We start from the raw sequence: 21,743 nt of genomic DNA on the forward strand, positions 1-21,743 counted from the left end.
CCGCCGCCGCCGCCGCACCACCCGCTGCACCGCCCGCACCGTCGATCACCGTCGCCGCCGCCACAGATCTCACCGGAGCCGCCGCCGTTGACCCCGTTTGACCGGTCGGTTTTCTCGGTTAAACCCCGAATTTTTTTAGCTTTCCGGTTTATTTCTTTAGATCGGTTTTCGTCGGTTTGTTTTATTTAGCGGACATTCATCCGTTCGTTCGTTTTAATGAACGTTGTTCGCCGGTTAGGTAGAGACAGCGAACGTTCCTTGTTAGTCTTTTCTTTTTATTTTATTTTTGGCCAGGGACTTTTCTGCGATTATTTTTATCATGATTCAGCCCCTGATATTTAAAATAGTATAACTTTTTTACTCGTTTATCCAAATTAGATGAAACCAGCGCCAAAATCGTTGTATCGAAGCCCTCTTTCCAGTTAATCAACTTGAACATGATTTTGGTACTGTAAAAGTTGACTTTAGTCCATATTAGTAAACGATCTTGTTTCGTTCGTATTTTGAGTTTCGTTGCTCCGGTTGAGTTGAATCGGTTTGCAAATCGTAGCTAATCACATGTACTTACTGTTAAGATCTAATTCACATGTTAATATTGCTGTTAGGTTTTGACTATTGTTAGTTTAAGCCGTTTGCTTGTTTCATGTTGGTTTTGGATCTTTTCTCGGTTTTTCTTTTGTTTCGTTTGAGTGATTGCTTATGTATGCTACTGTTTGTCTATGCTGGATTACCCAGAGTGCCAAGCTTGTTACTACGAATCTCTAGAGTTTGCAAACCGTCAGCAAGGCAAGTTACACTTTGATCATACTCTTTTATACCCAGTTTTACTATGCATTAGTTCTGCCCCACAAATGTTTGCATTAGTAGGATTGGGAACATGTGGTTTTGGTTGTAGTGCTTGAGGTTGGATCCTAATACCTTTTGATCACCTCGGGAATATAGGTTATGCTTATTATTGCTTAGCCATTCTCGTAGACGGGGACTGGATCGTGATTGACACATGGAAGTTTGAGAGTTATTTTTAATTATGGACAACATTAAGGTGGCAACTTTAATACACATCTGGGTGGATTGGTTGAGGCACCTGGGGAACCCAGTGTTGCCTGTTTTTGGAAATCCCGGGGTTACCGTGTGATTATCCTATGGAATGCCACCCAAGACCAAAGGGATCATAAGATTATTCATGCTAGAAACTTCCGTGTGCAGCCACAAGCCATTATGGGCTCTGGCATAGTGGAGTAAGTTGCGTGAGCTCTTGAAGAGGTAGACTAGCAGATGTAGAGGGTTGTAGGTGGTACTGTCTACCCGGAGTAGAGAGTTAATGCTTCAGAAAGGCTATGTCCCGATCATCCGATCTTGGATGCGGTCGAGTCTTGTGGGGAAAAGTGCGCAAACCTTAGCAAGCTTATTCTGCTGAAGTGGTTTCAGTTCTGGACTTGTTTTGCTGCGGAGTTTATTTGCACTCGTCGCCAACTTTGACAACCAGTGTATGTGATATGCTACTTTGTTCCCTATATTTACATTGGTGGCGAACCTTGATGTCCAGTGGATGTAATATGTGTAATAGCCGTGATATCCTAGCATAAGTTGCTTGCTTATTTATTTCTTTGTTGTGTTGTTTATTTGTTTGCTTGTAGTCAGTGCAGTTCTTTTTCCGTGGTTTGCTAGTGGATGCAATAACCTCTTTTTTAAAACTAGGCCACAATAACCATGGGTTACATATTTACTATAGTGACCATGGGCCTCCTACGGGTCGTAGAAACAATGGGCCTTCTACGAGGCGTAGCATCAATGGGCCTTCTACGGGCCGTATGATCGATTGGCCAAACATGGGCCAATAACAGACGACATTATGGGCCGTAAATGGGCTAGAGTTGGAATCATACGTTCATGGGCCGACCATAACGGGTCGTCATTAATCGGTTGTATTTGATGATGCTATGAAAACGGCCCAACGGATTAACGGGCCACAAATGGGCCGTCTATAACCACGGGCTGAATTTGGCCCACAAGATGAAAAGACCAGTAACGAGCCGTAAGTAACCGAATGCTGGAAATGAGTTCAAGTATAAATGGGCCTTGAGAAGGCCGAAAGATAACACGGGCTGGAAACGACCCAATGGAATAATGGGCCGTTAATGGGTATAAAGCGATACACTGTTCATTACGGGTCAGTTTCACCACAAGCCGTTAATGGGCCAAGAGTTACAAAGGTCCTCATATGGGCCAAAAGACGTCATGGGCCATACATGGGCTGGAAGTTACAACGGGCTGGAATCATATTGGTCGGCCCAGATGATGCTATTGGGCCTAATTCGGATAGGCCGTAACGGGCTGTGACTTAGCGGGCTGTAATAGGCATATGCGAACATGCCATTAACATGCTTTTCGTGGGCCGCCCCGCTACCTTTTGACCAAGTCAAACGGGCTGACCTTTTCATCGGAATGGGCCTCTGTCGGGCCGTGCCATGTGTCGATGTATCCTAGGCGCCTTCGGTCCAATGGGTGAATGACAGCTGTCCCAACGATGAGTCGACACATCGTTCCACTGGCCATTGAGAATTTGGCACGTGGAAAATCCCCATTGGTCTGGGCTGTTAACGGGTTATCGATCCAAACTGGAACCCAATAGCTTAATGGCGACCCATTACGGTGGATGCCACGTGTCCGTTACCCTTGAAAGAAATTCTATGACACACAATTTATCCTCGTGGAAGTGGACACTTCCGTGATGATAATTTTGGTAATGTCATGGAACACTTCTACGACAGCACAGGTATGACTATCTTGATTATGTCATAAAATCTTCATGGATGTACATGCATGACAGAAACAATGACCTACTGTGACAAACACGTATCATCACGGAAGTGTATTTTTTTGTAGTGGAGGGGGCCACCGTGGTGAGCACAAGACACCAGGGCGCGCTTGGGCCCCTAGGCGCGCCCTGGTGGGTTGTGCCCTCCTCGGCCCACCTCCGGTGCCCATATTCCGGTATATAGCTCATTTTGACCTAGAAAAAAATCATAGGGGGACTTTCGGGATGAAGCGCCGCCGTCTCGAGGCGGAACTTGGGAGGAGCACTTTTCCCCTCCGGCGGAGCAATTCCGCCGGGGAACTTCCCTCCCGGAGGGGGAAATCATCGTCATCATCATCACCAACAAGCCTCTCATCTTTGGGAGGGCCATCTCCATCAACATCTTCAACAACACAATCTCCTCTCAAACCCTAGTTCATCTCTTGTGTTTAATCTTTGTACCGGAACCTCAGATTGGTACTTGTGGGTGACTAGTAGTGTTGATTACATCTAGTAGTTGATTACTATATGGTTTATTTGGTGGAATATTATATTTTAGATCCATTATGCTATTTAATACCCCTCCGATCTTGAGCATAATCATCATTTGTGAGTAGTTACTTTTGTTCTTGAGATCACAGGAGAAGTCATGTTGCAAGTAATCATGTGAATTTGATATGTGTTTGATATTTTGATGATATGTATGTCGTGATTCCCTTAGTGGTATCATGTGAACGTTGATTTCATGGCACTTCAACATATTTGGGCCTAAGGGAATGCATTGTGGAGTAGTTATTACATGATGGGTGGCTAGAGTGACAGAAGCTTAAACCCTAGTTTATGCGCTACTTCGTAAGGGAATGATTTGGATCCAGATGTTTAATGCTATGGTTAGATTTTATCTTAATACTTTTCTCGTAGTTGCAGATGCTTGCGGGAGGCTTAAGTCAATGTTATATTCATTCCCCAATCATGAGCTCCCAAGAGAAATTATTATTCAGAATTTTTATACTCGGCTTTCTCGTAACGATCAATCCATGCTCGATACTTCTTGTACCGGTTATTTTATGAAGAAGACTATTGAATTCAGGGGGGATCTTTTAGAAAGAATTGAACGCAACTCTGAAGATTGGGAACTCGAAGAAGGTAAAGAGTCAGGTATTAAGCTTAAGTTTGATTGTGTTAAATCTTTTATGAATACCGATGCTTTTCAAAAGTTTAGCACTAAATATGGCCTTGACTCTGAGATAGTAGCGTCTTTCTATGAATCATTTGCTACTCATGTTGATCTCCCTAAGGAGAAGTGGTTTAAATATCACCCACCTATTATAGAAGAAATTAAAGAACCGGTCATAGTTAAAGATGAAACTATTGTTTACAATGTTGACCTAGTTGTGCCTAGTGCTTATATTGAGAAGCCACATTTCCCTGTTAGGACAAAGGAACATGCTAAGGTTTCAACTGTGGTTCGCAAAAGTAATATTAAATCACCTAAACGTTCTGTGCAAATTAACGTGGAACCTAGTGTTTCTATGGTTAAAGATCTCCTGGTAGAAAATATTGATGGACATGTTATTTACTTCTGCGATGAATCTGCTAGAATTACCAAACCTGATGAAAAAGATAAACATAGACCTATTGTTGGCATGCATGTTGTCTCAGTAAAAATAGGAGACCACTGTTATCATGGTTTATGTGACTTAGGTGCTAGTGTGAGTGCTATCCCTTTTACCTTATACCAAGAAATTATGAATGGCATAGCACCCACTGAAATAGAAGACATAGATGTTACTATTAAACTTGCTAATAGAGACACCATCACACCACTTGGGATTGTTAGAAGTCTTATGTGGGAAAATAAAATACCCTATTGATTTTCTAGTTCTTGGCTCCCCACAAGATGAATTTTGTCCCATTATCTTGGGTAGACCTTTTTTGAACACTGTCAATGCTACTATATATTGTCATAAACAAACTGTCAGTGTTCGCTTTGGTGACGAGTCTCATGAATTTAATTTTTCCAAGTTTAATAGACAACCTCATAAGAAATAATTACCTAGTAAGATGAAATATAGTAAGATGTGCCACAACAATTTCAGTTTCATGGCCATGTAAAGGATCAGATTCAACCAATGTAATTAACTCAGGATTAACACATAATTCATAATCTTTATCAGTAATAAAGATAGCTGAAGTAGAAAACTTAGGATCATATTTCATTCTAGCATCCAAAGATTTTTCTTTCAACTTTCATAGTGATTTCTTAAGATCTTCTCTATCCTTACAAGCAAGAAAGTCCCTAGCTACCTCTCCATCCATACATAACCCTCAGGTATCTTAGGCAGTTCATATCTAGGAGAGTTAGGTTGAATAGGTGTTTCATAATTTTCAGTTTCAATACCTTAATCAGTTTCAATACTCTCAATTTCATTGGCTCTAGCAAGTTGTTCATCAAGAAATTTACCTAGTAGCACAGTTTATCAAGAAAAGTACTAGCATCATTAATAGCATCATTCATAGCAGAAGTGGCATCAATTAGCGACATATCAGAATTAATCGCAGGTGGTAGTGTTGCAAGCTTACTTAAATCAGAAGGTGAATCAAGTGTAGAGCTACATAACAGTTCCTTACCTCCCCTCCTCTCAGAGGGAACGATCTTGGTTCTATCATCCTTAAGATTCTTCATAATGATCAACGTATATAAATCCCAGGTGACTCAACAAATATAGCTATGCTCCCCGGCAACAGCGCCAGGAAAAGGTCTTGATAACGCACAAGTATAGGGGATCACAACAGTTTTCAAGGGTAGATTATTCAACCCAAATTTATTGATTCGACACAAGGGGAGCCAAAGAATACTTACAAGTATCATCAGTTGAGTTGTCAATTCAACCACACATGGAGACTAAATATCTCGAAAGACTAATCAGTAGCACAATAATATGATAAACTGATTGTAGTTGTAACAATAGCAGTGGTAATGGTAACAATTGTAGCAATACTTTTATAGCAGTTGTAACAGTGATAGCAATAGTAACTTAGCAAGAACTATATGTGAAAAACTTGTAGGCATTGAATCGATGATAACATTGGATAATATTCATCATATAACAGTCATAACCTAGGGCGACACAGAACTAGCTCCAATTCATCAATATAATGTAGGTATGTATTCCATAAATAGCCATACATGCTTATGAAAAAGAACTTGCATGACAGCTTTTGTCCTACCCTCCCGTGGCAGCGGGGTCCATAAGGAAACTAAGGGATATTAAGGCCTCCTTTTAATGGAGAACTAGAACAAAGCACTAACACGTAGTGAATACACGAACTCCTCAAATTAAGGTAATCACTAGAAAGAATCCCAATTATTGTCACCTTGGGGGTATGCAGATCATAACACGTAATAGGTGCGTATAACTTGCATGATAAGATTAAGAACACAAATATATTGGTGAAAATATAAACAGTTCAGATCTGAAATCATGGCACTCGGGCCCTAGTGATAAGCATGAAGCATAGCAAAGTCATAGCAACATCAATCTGAGAACATAGTGGATACTACGGATCAAGCCCTAACAAAACTAAATAGATTACATGATGAATCTCATCCAACCACTACTGCAGGATGCTACTAACGTGACACTACAATTAGAGACCCTTTGACGAAACTGTGTGCGATGCATTAATCGCAAAAGTGATGTAAAAACATAAAAAAAGATGCAAAAAATTTGCGATGGTGGATACATCAAACACGGTTCAGATTTAGATGCGTGTGCGATGCTGGGCATACGGTTGATCCATACGAACTGTTTGCGATGAGATAGAACAAAAGAAATGGGCATCTAGATCAAGGTGTGTGCAATATATGGCATACATTTTGCCCCGATAAACTGTTTGCTATGAGGCGGAACAACAGAAACGGGCAGCTAGATGAAGGTGGGTGCGATATATGGCATATAGTTCACTTGGATGAAGTGTTTCTGAATAGGCAACACAACAGAAACGGTCAGTGAGATGAAGGTGTGTGCAATATACGACATACAGTTCACTCAGATGAACTGTTTGCGTTGAGCCAAGAGAGCAGAAATGGTTCAACTTAACAAGATGTGTGTGATACACAGCAAACAGGTCTGTAATCGGAAATGTGTGGGGAGACCGATAACAACACAGACCATTCCTATTACCAAGCGATGTGTGTTGTGAGCAAACGATTGCTGGTATACAATTATGAGTGATTGATGAAATCATCACCAATGGGTTCCATTGTTTAGTCCATGTGCGATGTGATTTGCTCTGTCTATAGAACATCAACATATATACTTATAAGAACAACATTGCATAACCAAATTAAGCATACAATTACATAAGTGATTACACACATAACATTTCCACACACCAAAGTAAGCAATTAGATGCATACTAAACTAGGAGAAACGAGCATCTAATCATCTACGTCTTGTTGCGACGACGCTTGCCATTGCTCTGCTTCCGGTTGGATCCCTGCCAGTTTTGGGGAACGAGGCACTTCCTCATGTCAACGATCCACCTGTACATCTCGTATCTCATGTACACCTCCTTGGCCGTGTACACGACATGAGCTTTGTCGAGTTTCTCCATCCAGGCTGAGTGCCAGGCACGCTTGTCCTTGTTGCAGGAATCCTTAATGTCTCTGTAGTAGGTGTCAATGATGGCCTCAGCGAGGTGAAGCACTGAGCCCTTCTCATGCTCCTTGCTGCCCTAGATCTTGGCCCTGGATGTCGACAAGATTCTGGCAGGCGATGACTAAATTCTTGAGCACCTTTACATCCTTGGTGATGTACACCATAGCAAACATGTAGTGGGGGCTGTCGAAAAACCTGGCGAAATATTCTCAAGGCCTGGTGGCCAAGTAGTAGTGGTAGACGAGGACGTGATTGCGCACACACATTTGGGCAACGACAACCTTGGGATGAGACCCGACATGAGAACGGGTGTACTCGAGGTCGAACCCGACCACCTTGTACTTCTCCTCAGCAAGCAACAGCTACATGATGTGGATGGAGTGCTCCACCTAGAGTGGGTTATTGGTGTACACCACCGAGAGCTTTGTGAACCTTCTGTGTGTGTCCACCACGGCATGCATGGTGAACTGCTGCTCGTCGTCATCAGCCACTCGGTGCTCCATGGGAGCCGTGCATGATACCCTCTAAGAATTTGTTGTGGTGGGTGTGCTTCTTTCAATACTGGGGCGATATCAAAAGGTTGAAGAGGCACGGTTAAATGGCTAATGTAATAAATGGGGGCCGTCCGGCCTGTAATCATCACATCTTGTCACCATGTTCATAGCGGAGGATTCCAGTGCATGCTTGAGCACCACGCACGCGTTTTGTTTGACCGCGCGTTGTCTCGAAGAAGTGCCAAATGTATCATTGGTGTGCCTGTTCCCACACAAACATATAGTTATCCATGCAAGCTTCCCGCCAGAAGAGGGGCAAATCGTGGGCTTTATTGGCAAAAGGCTTTGTAAAAACGAAGTGTGTCGAATGAGGGTGATGAGGTCAAAGTTACATAGAAGGGTGATGATGGACACTCGAGTGCGATAATTAATTCTGCGCTCTACAGGGCACATGGTTGAAGAAACCAACTGTGTACAATAATGTCGAAGATCGCAGTCGAGTTAGCTATACAGATCGTGCGCTATGAGATCGACAAGGGAAACACATTCGAAAATGGTTAATAAAATCTAAGTCCATTGCATATTAAGGTTTAAATAGTGCTACCAATATACGAGTCTCATACGATGCCATTTCAACGGTTGTACCACAAAAGCCCCAAATATTACAAGGTTCATATTCTAGAGTTATATGGCTCAAATTCGAAGATTACAAAGTTCAAACTGATATTAGAAATGAAATTCAGCTCATTCAACTGCAAACGCCCGCGCTGATCAGCTGAACATGGATATAAGAGAGGTTCAAACTAATATTACCATTAGTAAGGCTGGTTTCGAAACCTCATCATTTATGCAAAGGGATCAGCCATAGACAAGTCATGTCTCGGATTGACACGATGACTTCCGATTACTCTATCAGCTGAAGTTCCAAAATGAAATTCAGCATTTTTGAAGCTTTTTCCATTCTACTGCAGCCCCCGGTGCTGATCAACAAACCATTCATTTTTGCAAAATAAATCTAGGGTAAACCTCATTACCTTCAGCACCCTTGCTGTGACAACAAAGAACCTGGCGAATATAATCTTCGATAAGGTCCCTCGGTAGAATTTCAAAGTAATTTCTGAGAGATGCAGATCTAGGCATTCGATGTGATTATTATATTGTATCCCATTATCCACCACCGGGCCTAATCTTATCTGCAAAAGAAGAAAACATGTTAGTGCCTACATGCAGTTTTGAACACTACTACAGGCCTATTTGGTTTGCAAGATTTGTAAAATGCACTAACGTGCCATCTTCGATCCAACATGATTTACATGGGCATTTGATTACAATCTAGAAAAATGTAGCCTTCTTCACAAGAGGTTGGAGTGGATGAAAAGTTCCCTAAGAAAAGTAGTACGGATGAATCCAAAGGGGAAATGCTTATGGATTGTAACCATGGACGGGAGGGGGGGCATGTATGTACTAAAATCCTCCAAAATTCCTTCAGAAATCATAGTACATTGCCATTGTAAACTTGGAAAAAGGTGTAAAAAAATTGAACTCCCTTATGGTTAACATTTAACAGGAAAGGAACATCACCTCGATATATACCTTCTCCAGGCATGGAAAGCATCCCAGGAAACTGACAACTTGGTTCAGGTTGCGGCCGATAGATTCTAGTGCCAAGACCTTCACCGTGTGCAGTTTCGGGGTCAAGCTTGTCGGAATCATTTTCTGGATGACAGACAAACATACATCTTCAAAATTATAAATAATGTTAATTTCTAGAAGGAGAGGTAGAAGGCGGTTGTTGTACCTGAACGGGTGTGGATCCAATAACAAGTTCGGAGCATTTGTCAGACGAGTAGCTCACCACTATCAATTTTGGTGCAGAAATGACATTAATTCTTGTTGGAGTTTCTTGATCAACTATAAGAAATCTCTCAAGTGAAGGTGTGTCATCAATGACCATACCGTGGTACACCTTTTGTGATCTCTTGTTGGAGCACCAATGTCGGTGTGAAAACCGGCGGATCTCGGGTAGGGGGTCCCGAACTGTGCGTCTAGGCGGATGGTAACAAGAGATGAGGGACACGATGTTTTACCCAGGTTCGGGCCCTCTTGATGGAGGTAAAACCCTACGTCCTGCTTGATTAATATTGATGATGTGTATTACAAGATTGGATCTACCACGAGATCAAGGAGGCTAAACCCTAGAAGCTAGCCTATGGTATGATTGTTGTAATGGAGGTTATGTCCTACGGACTAAAGCCCTCCGGTTTATATAGACACCGGAGAGGGCTAGGGTTACACACAGTCGGTTACAATGGTAGGAGATCTACATATCCGTATTGCCAAGCTTGCCTTCCACGCCAAGGAAAGTCCCATCCGGACACGGGACGAAGTCTTCAATCTTGTATCTTCACAGTCTTGGAGTCCGGCGGACGATGATAGTCCGGCTGTCCGGACACCCCCTAGTCTAGGACTCCCTCAGTAGCCCCTGAACCTGGCTTCAATGACGATGAGTCCGGCGCGCATAATGTTCGGCATTGCAAGGCGGGTTCCTCCTCCAAATAATCCATAGAAGATTGTGAACACCAGGATAGTGTCCGGCTCTGCAAAATAAATTCCACATTCCACCGTAGAGAGAATAATATGTGCACAAGTTCAATCTGCTGATGTATTTTGCGGTGTGACGTCACACCACTACCAAGCCTTTACTTGAATCGTTTTTTATTATACCACCTCAGCGCGTTTAGCGAAGCGGTTTCCTTGGCACGTCTTGTCGAAGCAGAGATTGTGTTCTCCTTATTCCGGGATTCTCATCAATACGGACGTGGGTAACCCAACCGCGCCATTGATGGTGGCGCTTGGGAGATAAGCGAGTTTTACCAGGCTAGTGGGGACGCATAGTCTTCATTCGCCTATATATAAGGGATAAGGATTCACCTTTTCACCTACGCCTTCTTCCTCCTTTGCTTATCCATCTCCGCGCACTCGAGCTCCAGCGCCTAAGTTCGCGCATCTCGCCTCGACCTTCTCCGACCATGTCCGGAGCGGGAGGAAAATGGTTGGCCTCCACCGTTAAGGAGGAGCACATCGCCAAACTGCGCAGCGCCGGATACCTCTCCGGCGACATCGCGCACCGGCTGCCCGACCAGGGGCAGCTCATCCCCACCCCCAGGCCCCATGAGACGGTCGTATTTCTCCCCCACTTCCTCCGCGGACTGGGCTTTCCACTTCACCCCTTTGTCCGGGGGCTCATGTTCTACAATGGCCTGGATTTCCACGATCTGGCGCCGAACTTCATCCTCAACATCTCGGCATTTATCGTCGTGTGCGAGGACTTCCTCTGCATCCAGCCCCACTTCGGCTTGTGGCTCAAGACCTTCAATGTCAAGCCGAAGGTAGTGATGGGCACTCAAGCGGAGTGCGGAGGCGCCATGTTGGGCAAGATGCCCAACATCCTTTGGTTCGAAGGGGCCTTCGTGGAGTCCGTCATGGGGTGGCAGTCGGGGTGGTTCTACATCACCGAGCCGCGCGACCCTAAGTGGGCGGCAGCCCCCGAGTTCAGATCTGGTATCCCTGTGCAGCTCACCTCCTGGAAAGAGAAGGGCTTGCTATGGGGTAGTTCGAAGGAGCTGACGGGACTCCAAGCCTGTATCCAGAAGCTGGTGAACAAGAAGCTCCGGCTTGTTAACGTGGTCCAAGTCATGCTCGTCCGCCGGATTCTCCCATGCCAAGAACGGGCATTCAATCTGTGGGAGTTCGATCCGGAACAGCACCAGGTGTTGAGCGGGCTCTTCGACACGACGTACGAAGGCGCCTGGAGGGTGTTGTTTAAGGGCACCGAAGCCCCCGCATCCGCGACGGAAGATCGCGGATTTCACTCGCAGCGTCCAGCTGACGAGGTAAGTGATTCTACCCCTTTACGGGACACTTGTTGTTAATAGTTCGACCCTAAGCAGGTTTCGATTTTCCCTTTCCTTTGACAGGACTGGATGAAGAAGGCCGAGAAGCTCATCTGCCTGGCTCCCATGCCAGAAAACCCAGTAGACGCCTGTCTAGCGGGGCTGCTGGTTTCGGCACCGCATGTGGTGCCGGAGAAGAAGGCCAAGAAGGTGGACACGGGTACCCGAAAGAGTTCCCGTTTTCAGGTCTCCGATGACTCCAAGGCGGACTCCTCCCCAGAAGATGAGGAGGAGGAAGAAGACTCTCTCCCAGAGGAGGGAGAGAGGAAGAGGAAGGCTTCCCCAACAGGGGAGGCCGAAGGGTCCAAGAGGGGAAGAACTATTCCCCCGGACAGCTCTGCCAACACCAACGTTGGCGGCGAAGAGTGGCCTTCAAGGGCCAGGCCTCCGGCGAGATCGTAAGTATCTGGATTCCTGAATGATTTATAATTTATCTTTTGTGTCACATAGTGTCCTTCTAATGCCGCATACTGCCTGCAGTCCGGCCGATGATGATCTCCCCGCTTCATCGAGCGGGTCGTTGGCTCCTTCGGATGTGCATTCCAGCCCGACTGCCTCCACCCCTCGCGCCGCTGAGGACGCCGAGGTGGGATCCCAGGAAGGGACCCATCAGGAGGAGGCTCCGGAGGCGCCGCAAGGCAGCCTCCCAGACTTTGCGCCGGACTCTACGCCGGAACCTGCAGTGGTTCCAGAGTCCGGTAGGCGGCCCATTCGCAAGAAGGGCAAGACCGTGACGCCGGCGACCTCCGTCCAACCGGAGGCGCTGGACAACTTGCTGGAGGCGCTCCAAGGCACTTCCATTGAGGAAGAACACCACACTGTTATGAGTGTGGTGATTCAGAAGGTTCAGCTCGCCAAGAGCGGGCTGACCGAAGCCTGCAGTAGCCTTCTAACAGGCTTTGAGGTAAGAAGTTAAAATTATGTAATGTAATACCACATAGACAGTAGCCCCTGATGCTCAGTTCGGTGTTCGGAAAGAAAAGCCGGACTAAGGATCTAAAAAGATATACGCAGGTTTGCTAAAAAGTATGTCAATATGGGTTTGCAGGCTGCGCTACTGACCTCTGCCGCACTGATTGCGGAGGTCAGTGCATTGAAGTAGGATCTCGAGCGGTCCGAGCAAGAGCTCGGCCGTGCCAAGAAGCAGCTCAAGGACAAAGAAGGTGAGTAACACCACTTTGAATAGTTACCTTACGGAAAAGGATTTAGGTTGCAATAAGAGAATAACAAGGATAACACGGGTACTGCAGGGGCCACGAACGAGGTGGCAACCCTGAATGAGGCTGTGTCCGCGGCCGAACGCAATGCGGCCGCGGAACGGGCAGAGCAAGAGAAGCAGGAGGCGCGGGTGGCGGAGGTGCGGCAAGAGCTCCAGGCTCTCATGGAGAAGCATGAGAGTTTGGAGTGCGACTCAAAGACTCGAGAGTCCGAGCTCGCCTCGGCTCTCGAAAGTGCCAAGTCCGCCAAGGCCGAGGCCCGTAAGGCCCTTCAGGAGGTTGAGGATATGAAGAAAATAGCAGCGGGTAAGGCATTTTTCATGCAAAGCAAGCATGTTAATGTAAACTACCTGACACTTACTCAAATTCGGAGCTCTCCAGGGGTGTTTGCAGATCTGCCTTGCAGTGTGTCCGATGCCGCCGCATTCTACCATGGCGAGGAGGGGAGCTCAACGGAGAAGGTCTTCTGGTCTAAGTACGCTGAGGCCGGCCATCCGGTGCCCCCTAGCGACCAGCTGAAGCAGCTGGTCGAGCTCCACAAGGTGCCTCATAGTCCGGCTGTGGCCTGGACAGGCCATGCCTGGGAGCTACTTCGGCCTCGTGCGGCGGCTGGTGGATGCGTGCCCCTGGGTGGAGGTCATCAAGCGCTCCACCTGTATTGAAGGTGCTCGTCGGGCCCTTGCCCGCGCAAAGGTGCACTGGGGCAAGCTGGATGCGGAGAGGCTCATCACTGACGCGCCGCCAGCGGGCAAGGAGTATCGTATGTCCGAGATGTACTATAAGACTGTCCCGAAGGGTGCCCGCAAGATTGCGGATGAGTGCCCCAAAGATGTAATTATTGAGTAAACTCGCTTTGTATTATCCTGTGCGCTGAAAACTGTGTTCATATGCGCTAAGCAACGCTTGTTTAATTTAAAATATTACCTTCTGTGCGGTCGTTTATAAAATCTGAGAGATGACAAGTCGTCGGCTTCAGCCCCCATGCCACTAGTGCTGGGGTGTTCGGGATAAACTTGAGCACTCTTGTTCCCATTTTTGGGTCCATCTAGGGAGGCGCTCAACACAACGAACAAGGCAACCGGACTTATAATGCTTGAACACTCTCACTTAGCCATAGAATTCTATAATTTTAAATTTCGGCGAAGCCCCTGGTATTCGGAAGACCGAATTCGGGGCGCTATCCACGCCTTCGTCGGACATTATCCGGTACTTCGCTCGAAGCGGCATAAGTCTTTAGGGACCCGAAAAGACCTCTCGAACAGCGACCAGTCTCTCGCCTTATCATGCCAGTCAGTTTTAGCTTTCTCCACTGAGGCGCTCGCCCAGCTCAACCGGGGCGGAATCGCAGTGCTTCTCCCAGTGCCACCTTAGCCGACAGAACGGAACGTAAGGCACCAAAACGTGGGAGCCGGGCAAACCCAACTATTGACCCAAGACATGATTCGGAGCCGATTCATATAATGCTATAAGTTCGGGGTGCCGCACTTGTGAAAGTGTTCGGACTTATCACACCATAATGCGGGGAACATAAGCCCCTGGTGTATTCGACCGTACCAAAATATACGGGTGCAAAATGTCATTGGTGAACATATATGTAAAGTAATGCAATTACAGGCAAAAAGTGCTGCATTATTTATTCAAGGAATTCTGCTATGAGTGCGGAAGGATACAAATAGTGCGGTAAGCAAGGGATTGGACTAAATAAACATGCCCCCCTCCAGGGGTGGGCTGCGGACTGGTGTATATAATCGAATTTAATGCTCGTAATGGAGACCACCTGAGTGTTCGTCGCAGCCTTTTTCCCTCCCTGGCTGTTGCATCGTGAGTTCGGCGGGTTCGCCGCCGGACAGGGCCTCTGGTGAACGGGGTCCTGTGTATACAAAGAAGGAAAATAGAAAAAAAGAGCGACACTCTGGGTCTGTTGTGGTCGTGCCCCTCCCCCTTGGCCCATGGTATCTCCAGAGCGTAATGATGTACGCGGAGGGTTGGTCTTGCAATCATGCGAGGGCTGGGGTTGGGGCCGCATTGCTACGCGTGCTCGGAATTGAGCTTGAGGTATGCATAATGCGGCACCGCGTTGAACTTTGCAAATGCGGATCGTCCGAGCAGAGCATGATAGCCGCTGCGGAATGGGACTATGTCGAAGATTAACTCCTCGCTCCGGAAATTATCCGGGGATCCGAAGACCACTTCCAGCGTGACTGAGCCTGTACAATTAGCTTCAACACCTGGTATGACGCCTTTGAAGGTCGTCTTTGTAGGTTTAATCCTTGAGGGGTCTATGCCCATCTTGCGCACTGTATCCTGATAAAGCAGGTTCAGGCTACTGCCGCCGTCCATCAGGACTCTCGTGAGGTGAAATCCATCAACGATTGGGTCTAAAACCAATGCGGCGAATTCGCCATGGCGGATGCTGGTTGGATGGTCTCTTTGATCGAAAGTGATCGGGCAAGAGGACCATGGATTGAACTTCGGGGCGACTGGCTCCATCGCATATACGTCCCTTAGTGCACGCTTCCGCTCCCTCTTGGGTATATGGGTTGCGTATATCATGTTTACCGTCCGCACTTGTGGGGGGAAACCCTTCTGTCCTCTACTGTTCGGCGGCCGGGTCTCTTCCTCGTCGTCGCTATGTAGCCCCTTGTCACTGTTTTCGGCAATTAACTTGCCTGCCTGCTTGAATACCCAACAATATCTGTTGGTGTGGTTAGCTGGCTTTTCGGGGGTGCCATGTATCTGGCATGAGCGGTCGAGTATTCGGTCCAAATTGGACGGACCCGGAGTGGTTCTTTTGAATGGCTTCTTCCGCTGACCGGGTTTAGAGCCTCAGAATCCGGCGTTGACTGCCGTATCCTCATTGTTGTCGCCGTTAACGCGGCGTTTGCTTCGACGCGACCTGCCGTTGTGGTCCTTAGTATCCGGACTGCCAGCATTTTTACTGAGGTTGTTGCTGCGAGCTAGCCAGCTATCCTCTCCCGCATAGAAGCGGGTCATTAGTGATGTGAGGGCTGCCATGGATTTCGGCTTTTCCTGTCCTAGGTGCCGGGCTAGCCATTCGTCACGGATGTTATGTTTGAAGGCTGCGAGGGCCTCTGCATCCGGACAGTCGACGATTTGATTTTTCTTTGTTAAGAACCGTGTCCAGAACTGTCTGGACGATTCATCTGGCTGCTGAATTATGTGGCTTAGGTCATCGGCGTCTGGTGGTCGCACATATGTGCCCTGGAAGTTGTCGAGGAATGCGGCTTCCAGGTCTTCCCGACACCCAATTGACTCTGCGGGCAAGCTGTTAAGCCAATGCCGAGCTGGTCCTTTAAGCTTGAGTGGGAGGTACTTGATGGCGTGGAGATCGTCGCCGCGGGCCATATGGATGTGAAGGAGATAATCTTCGATCCAAACCGCGGGATCTGTTGTGCCATCATAGGATTCGATGTTGACGGGTTTAAACCCTTCAGGGATTTGATGATCCATTACGTCGTCAGTGAAGCATAGCGGGTGTGCGGCGCCTCTGTATTGAGCAATATCACGACGTAGCTCGAGGGAGCATTGTCTGCTGTGTTTGGCCCGGCCGGAGTTGTTGTATCCGGCGCGACGGTATTCGTCGTGGGTCGTGGGGCGCCCACGTGATCCGTAGATGGATCTGGATTGCCTTGCTTTGTCCTCCAATATATCTCACAAGTCCGGCGCGTTCCCTCTTGGCTTCGTACTTTTGGAGCGATGCCGGGGTACGTTCTTGGTGGAGGGCCTGGATGCCTCTCTGTCGCGACCACGGGGTGGTCGGTCGGCCGTATTGTGCGCTGGTGATGAAGGTATGTATGCTTCTTCCTCTAATCGGGGGAGCAACTTGCATTTTGGGTAATTCTTGGAGGGACGTTCGAGTTCATACTCTTCGGCCGCGAGGACCTCAGTCCATCTGTCGGCCAGCAGGTCTTGATCAGCTTGAAGCTGCTGCTGCTTTTTCTTTAGGCTATTTGCCGTGGCGATAAGCCTGCGTTTAAAACGCTCTTGTTCGACGGGATCCTCTGGCATGACGAATTCATCGTCGTTGAGGCTTGCCTCGTCTCCAGAGGGAGGTATGTAATTATCATCCTCGACCTCTTTGTCTGCCGCTCTCTCGTGAGGGATTGCTTCTGCATCCTCCTGCGCTGAATCTTGCTGGAGGGGATTGTCTTCGGCACTTTCTAGGGTGTTATTATCTCCTGTGCCGGAATCTCCATTCTTACTGTGGCGGGACTTAGAGCGGCGCCGCTGACGTTGGCGCTTGGGCTGTTTCTTTAAGGAATCTGCCTCCGCTATTTCTTCGCCGTCCCCATCTTTTAGGGTGTCCACCATGTATATGTCATATGACGAGGTGGTCTTCCAGTGCCCTGTAGGCGCTGGTTCTTGATCGTCTCTGGCATCATCGTCCATACTGTCGATGTCTTCGGAGTCATAGTCTAGCATGTCTATTAGATCGTCAACAGTGGCTACAAAGTGGGTGGTGGGTGGGTTTTGAATTTCTTCGTCGTCCGTATCCCAACCATCCTGGCCATAATCCGGCCAGGGTTCTCCGGATAGCGAGAGATGCTTTAGCGAATTTAGAATGTCGCCAAAGGGTGAGTGCTGAAAGATGTCCGCAGCGGTGAACTCCATGATCGGCGCCCAATCGGATTCGATTTGCAGGGGCGCAGGAGGTTCCGAGTCCGGCAGGGAGTCCGGCACCTCGGAGTCACGAGTTTTATATGGGACAAGGTCAGTGTTTGGCTCCATTGCCGCGGTTGTTGCAGCTCCCGAGGCGGTGTCCAGCCACTCGTCCTCGATCTGCGCGATCGGCTCCAAACTATGGGTCGGAGAGGATTCATGTGCGGCCTCCAAGGTGCTGTCCGGCGACAGAGCTAGATCATGCCCATCGCGACAGTGCGGCACGCTCGGCTGCGGATCGGATCCATCGAAGATCAAGTCTCCGCGGATGTCCGCCGTGAAGTTTAGGCTTCCAAATCTGACCTGACGGCCAGGGGCGTAGCTTTCCGTCTGCTCCAGATGGCCAAGTGAATTAGCCCGCAGTGCGAAGCCGCCGAATACGAAGATCTATCCGGGGAGAAAAGTCTCACCCTGGACGGCGTTGTTGATTGGGGAAGCCATCAAGCCTATCGGTGACGACACAGAGGAACTCTCAATGAAAGCACCAATGTCAGTGTCAAAACCGGCGGATCTTGGGTAGGGGGTCCCGAACTGTGCGTCTAGGCGGATGGTAACAGGAGACGAGGGACACGATGTTTTACCCAGGTTCGGGCCCTCTTGATGGAGGTAAAACCCTACGTCCTGCTTGATTAATATTGATGATGTGTATTACAAGAGTGGATCTACCACGAGATTAAGGAGGCTAAACCCTAGAAGCTAGCCTATGGTATGATTGTTGTAATGGAGGTTATGTCCTACGGACTAAAGCCCTCCGGTTTATATAGACACCGGAGAGGGCTAGGGTTACACAGAGTAGGTTACAATGGTAGGAGATCTACATATCCGTATTGCCAAGCTTGCCTTCCACGCCAAGGAAAGTCCCATCCGGACACGGGACGAAGTCTTCAATCTTGTATCTTCATAGTCTTGGAGTCCGGCGGACGATGATAGTCCAGCTGTCCGGACACCCCCTAGTCCAGGACTCCCTCAACCAACAAAATACATAAATAGTCCAGAGAGTCATGGAGGTGATGCGGAAGCTACTCAACCCATTGATCGCCTGAAGATGAAGGAACTTGAGTGCAGTACAGCCGCGGAGCAGGCGCCCAATGTCATCCGTTGGGATACCGATGGCGACGAGCTCGAGGTTCTTCAGTCGTGGTAGAATAAGAGCGAGCGCGTCATTAAGGGGGGATGAAAGTTCATGAACTTGGCGACACGCAGCATGGACGCGAGGCGGAGCATGGACGTTGGCAACAAGCGCATACGCCCGTCATTAGAAGTGAGCTCCTCGCGCTGATCTAGGGCGGGGGATCAGAACCACTCGTCAAGCTTGGCTCGGTCCTTGGTGTTGGAATGGAACTTGCCCATGCTAAGGCCTCTGGTTGGGACATGGTGACTGCCGAGGATCTAAGAGAACGCATCCAAGCTTTTGCGATAGCCATGGCAGAGCTCGTCGGCATCGATGAGGTCTAGAGGGGTGGAGTGCCATAGGGGGCGCAACTGTCGAGAAAGGACGGTTGTTTGTGCCCCATATTTGATTGGGAGGAGGGAGATGATGACTATCAACATATCATTGGGGAGGCTGCTGATGAAGCCTATGCCTACCCGATTCGCATGCAGCTCTCGCTCGACCCGCCTCCGCTTGTTGGCAGCCTCGTTCTCCACCTCTGGAGTCTCCTTGTCAGCGGCGCTTTCTGATAGAAGTGGGAGTACAGGGAATATTTAGTTAAAACAGGGCAAAATAAAAGTGTATTGGTGACTACTCCCTCTGTAAACTAATATAAGAGCATTTAGATCACTAAAGTAGTGATCTAAACGCTCTTATATAAGTTTACAGCGGGAGTAGAAGTTAGTAGGTAGGAATAGAGTAAGAAAATTGAATAACAATTGGTTGCTTAAATACTACACAATTCCTTTGATATTGCTGGGTAAGTCATGCACATACTTGAAAAGAACACTTATTTAGAACAATGTCTAGACGGATGATATCGTCGGGGAAATTAGCATATATCTCATGACGAGACTCTTTTATGTGCAGTGCAATTTCGGTGCCAGCTTTCAGTACATAAAACTTAGAAATTTCTGTCCATAGGCCCGTGGCAAAATAGGAGTGACCACATTCATCAAGTCTTACAGAAGCAACGACTGTAAATCCATGGTTTGTGTTCAGTATGACATCCTTGAAGTTTTGATTAATGTAAAGGGGAAGATTGTGTACTACAGATGCTGTTGCATAGCAAGGGACACGCTGCAGAGAACGGTAGGATTGTTAAAGAATACAATAACATGCAAATATGGGCGAAATTGAAAGAACCGTACAACAGTTGAAATCAAAGGACAAAAATATATAATTAAACAGATAGGGTACCATGATGTCATGGAAATATGAGAGTAATCAGAAGAACAATACATCATTAATTTGCCTAATATAGAAAGAAGAGGGAAAAAAAATCGAAAATCCAGATCTAAGCCCGTGCTCATCTGCACCTGCGCTCACCAAAAAAATCAAAATAAATACTAAACAAATTCAAAAAATTCCAAAAAATTGGGGTGGTGGACAATTTGATGCGTGAGGTGCGCCCCAATTTTCAAAACATTTGGACTTATGTGCAGCTCTCAGCAAAAAAGACAAATCGGAGGTCTGTAAAAATGTGTTCTGTTTATATACTATTTTGGTCTGATTTGTCTTTTTTGCTGAGAGCTGCACATAAGTCCAAATGTTTTGAAAATTGGGGCGCATCTCACGCATCAAATTGTCCACCACCTCAATTTTTTTCGGAATTTTTTGAATTTTTCTGAATTTTTTACGATTTTTTTGAACGGGTGCAGATGCACCCGGGCACCGAAACGCCGCACTCGAAAAAAAAATCCCCTTTTGCGTATATGTTGCATGTGACACCTTTTATCCAAATGTAGCAATATGTAGTATATGTTCAGGAAAGTAGGCCATGCCAACCGATGTAGGATGAGATTGAGAATACCGCACGCATCCTCAAGTCATCTAGTACGGTAAGATGGAACTCCATGGATGTCTAGTCGAGGCCGCAAAGTACTGATGTGTCCGCGCACTGTACAGTCTATGAATGAAAGAAAACCCTCAAATCAGCTTGAATAAAAATGAATTCATGGTGATTTCGGACAGGTGATTAAAGGAGGCAGATGAACTGGTATAAGACATGAGAGAATATCTCATTAAATTAGTTACCTTGTTGTCCACGAGAAAAAACCATCAATACGGTGGATTCCCCAATCGGACGGAGCTGGGTCGATGTTACCTCTCCAATGTATCTATAATTTTTGATTGTTCCATGCTATTATATTATCATTCTTGGATGTTTTAAAATCATTTTATGGTCATTTTATATCATTTTTGGTACTAACCTATTGACATAGTATCCAGTGCCAGTTGCTGTTTTCCGCATGTTTTTTACATCATAGGAAATCAAGGTCAAACGGAGTCCAAATGCAGCGCAACTCCTCTTTGCTCTATAAATACCCAAATATTCCAGAAACCCCCGGGGAGTCGACGAAATATTGATCCAGGCGCCGCAGAGTCCAGAACCACCAAGATCCAATCTAGACACCGTCATTGAGGGGTTCACCACTTCCATTGGTGCCTCTCCTCTGATGCGTGAGTAGTTCTTTGTAGACCTACGGGTCTGTAGTTAGTAGCTAGATGGCTTCCTCTCTCTCTCTCTCTCTCTCTCTCTTGTTTATCAATACAATGGTCTCTTGGAGATCCATATGATGTAAGTATTTTGGCGATGTGTTTGTTGGGATTCGATGAACTTTGAGTTTATGATCAGATCTATGTTTTTATACATGAAATTTATTTGAGTCTTCTTTGATCTCTTATATGCATGATTGCTTATAGCCTCGTATTTCTTCTCCGATATTTGGGTTTTATTTGTCCAACTTGATCTATTTATCTTGCAATGGGAAGAGGTGCTTTGTAG

The sequence above is a fragment of the Triticum aestivum genome, chromosome 2B, assembly GCF_018294505.1.
Source record: "Triticum aestivum cultivar Chinese Spring chromosome 2B, IWGSC CS RefSeq v2.1, whole genome shotgun sequence".
Lineage (NCBI taxonomy): Eukaryota > Viridiplantae > Streptophyta > Magnoliopsida > Poales > Poaceae > Triticum > Triticum aestivum.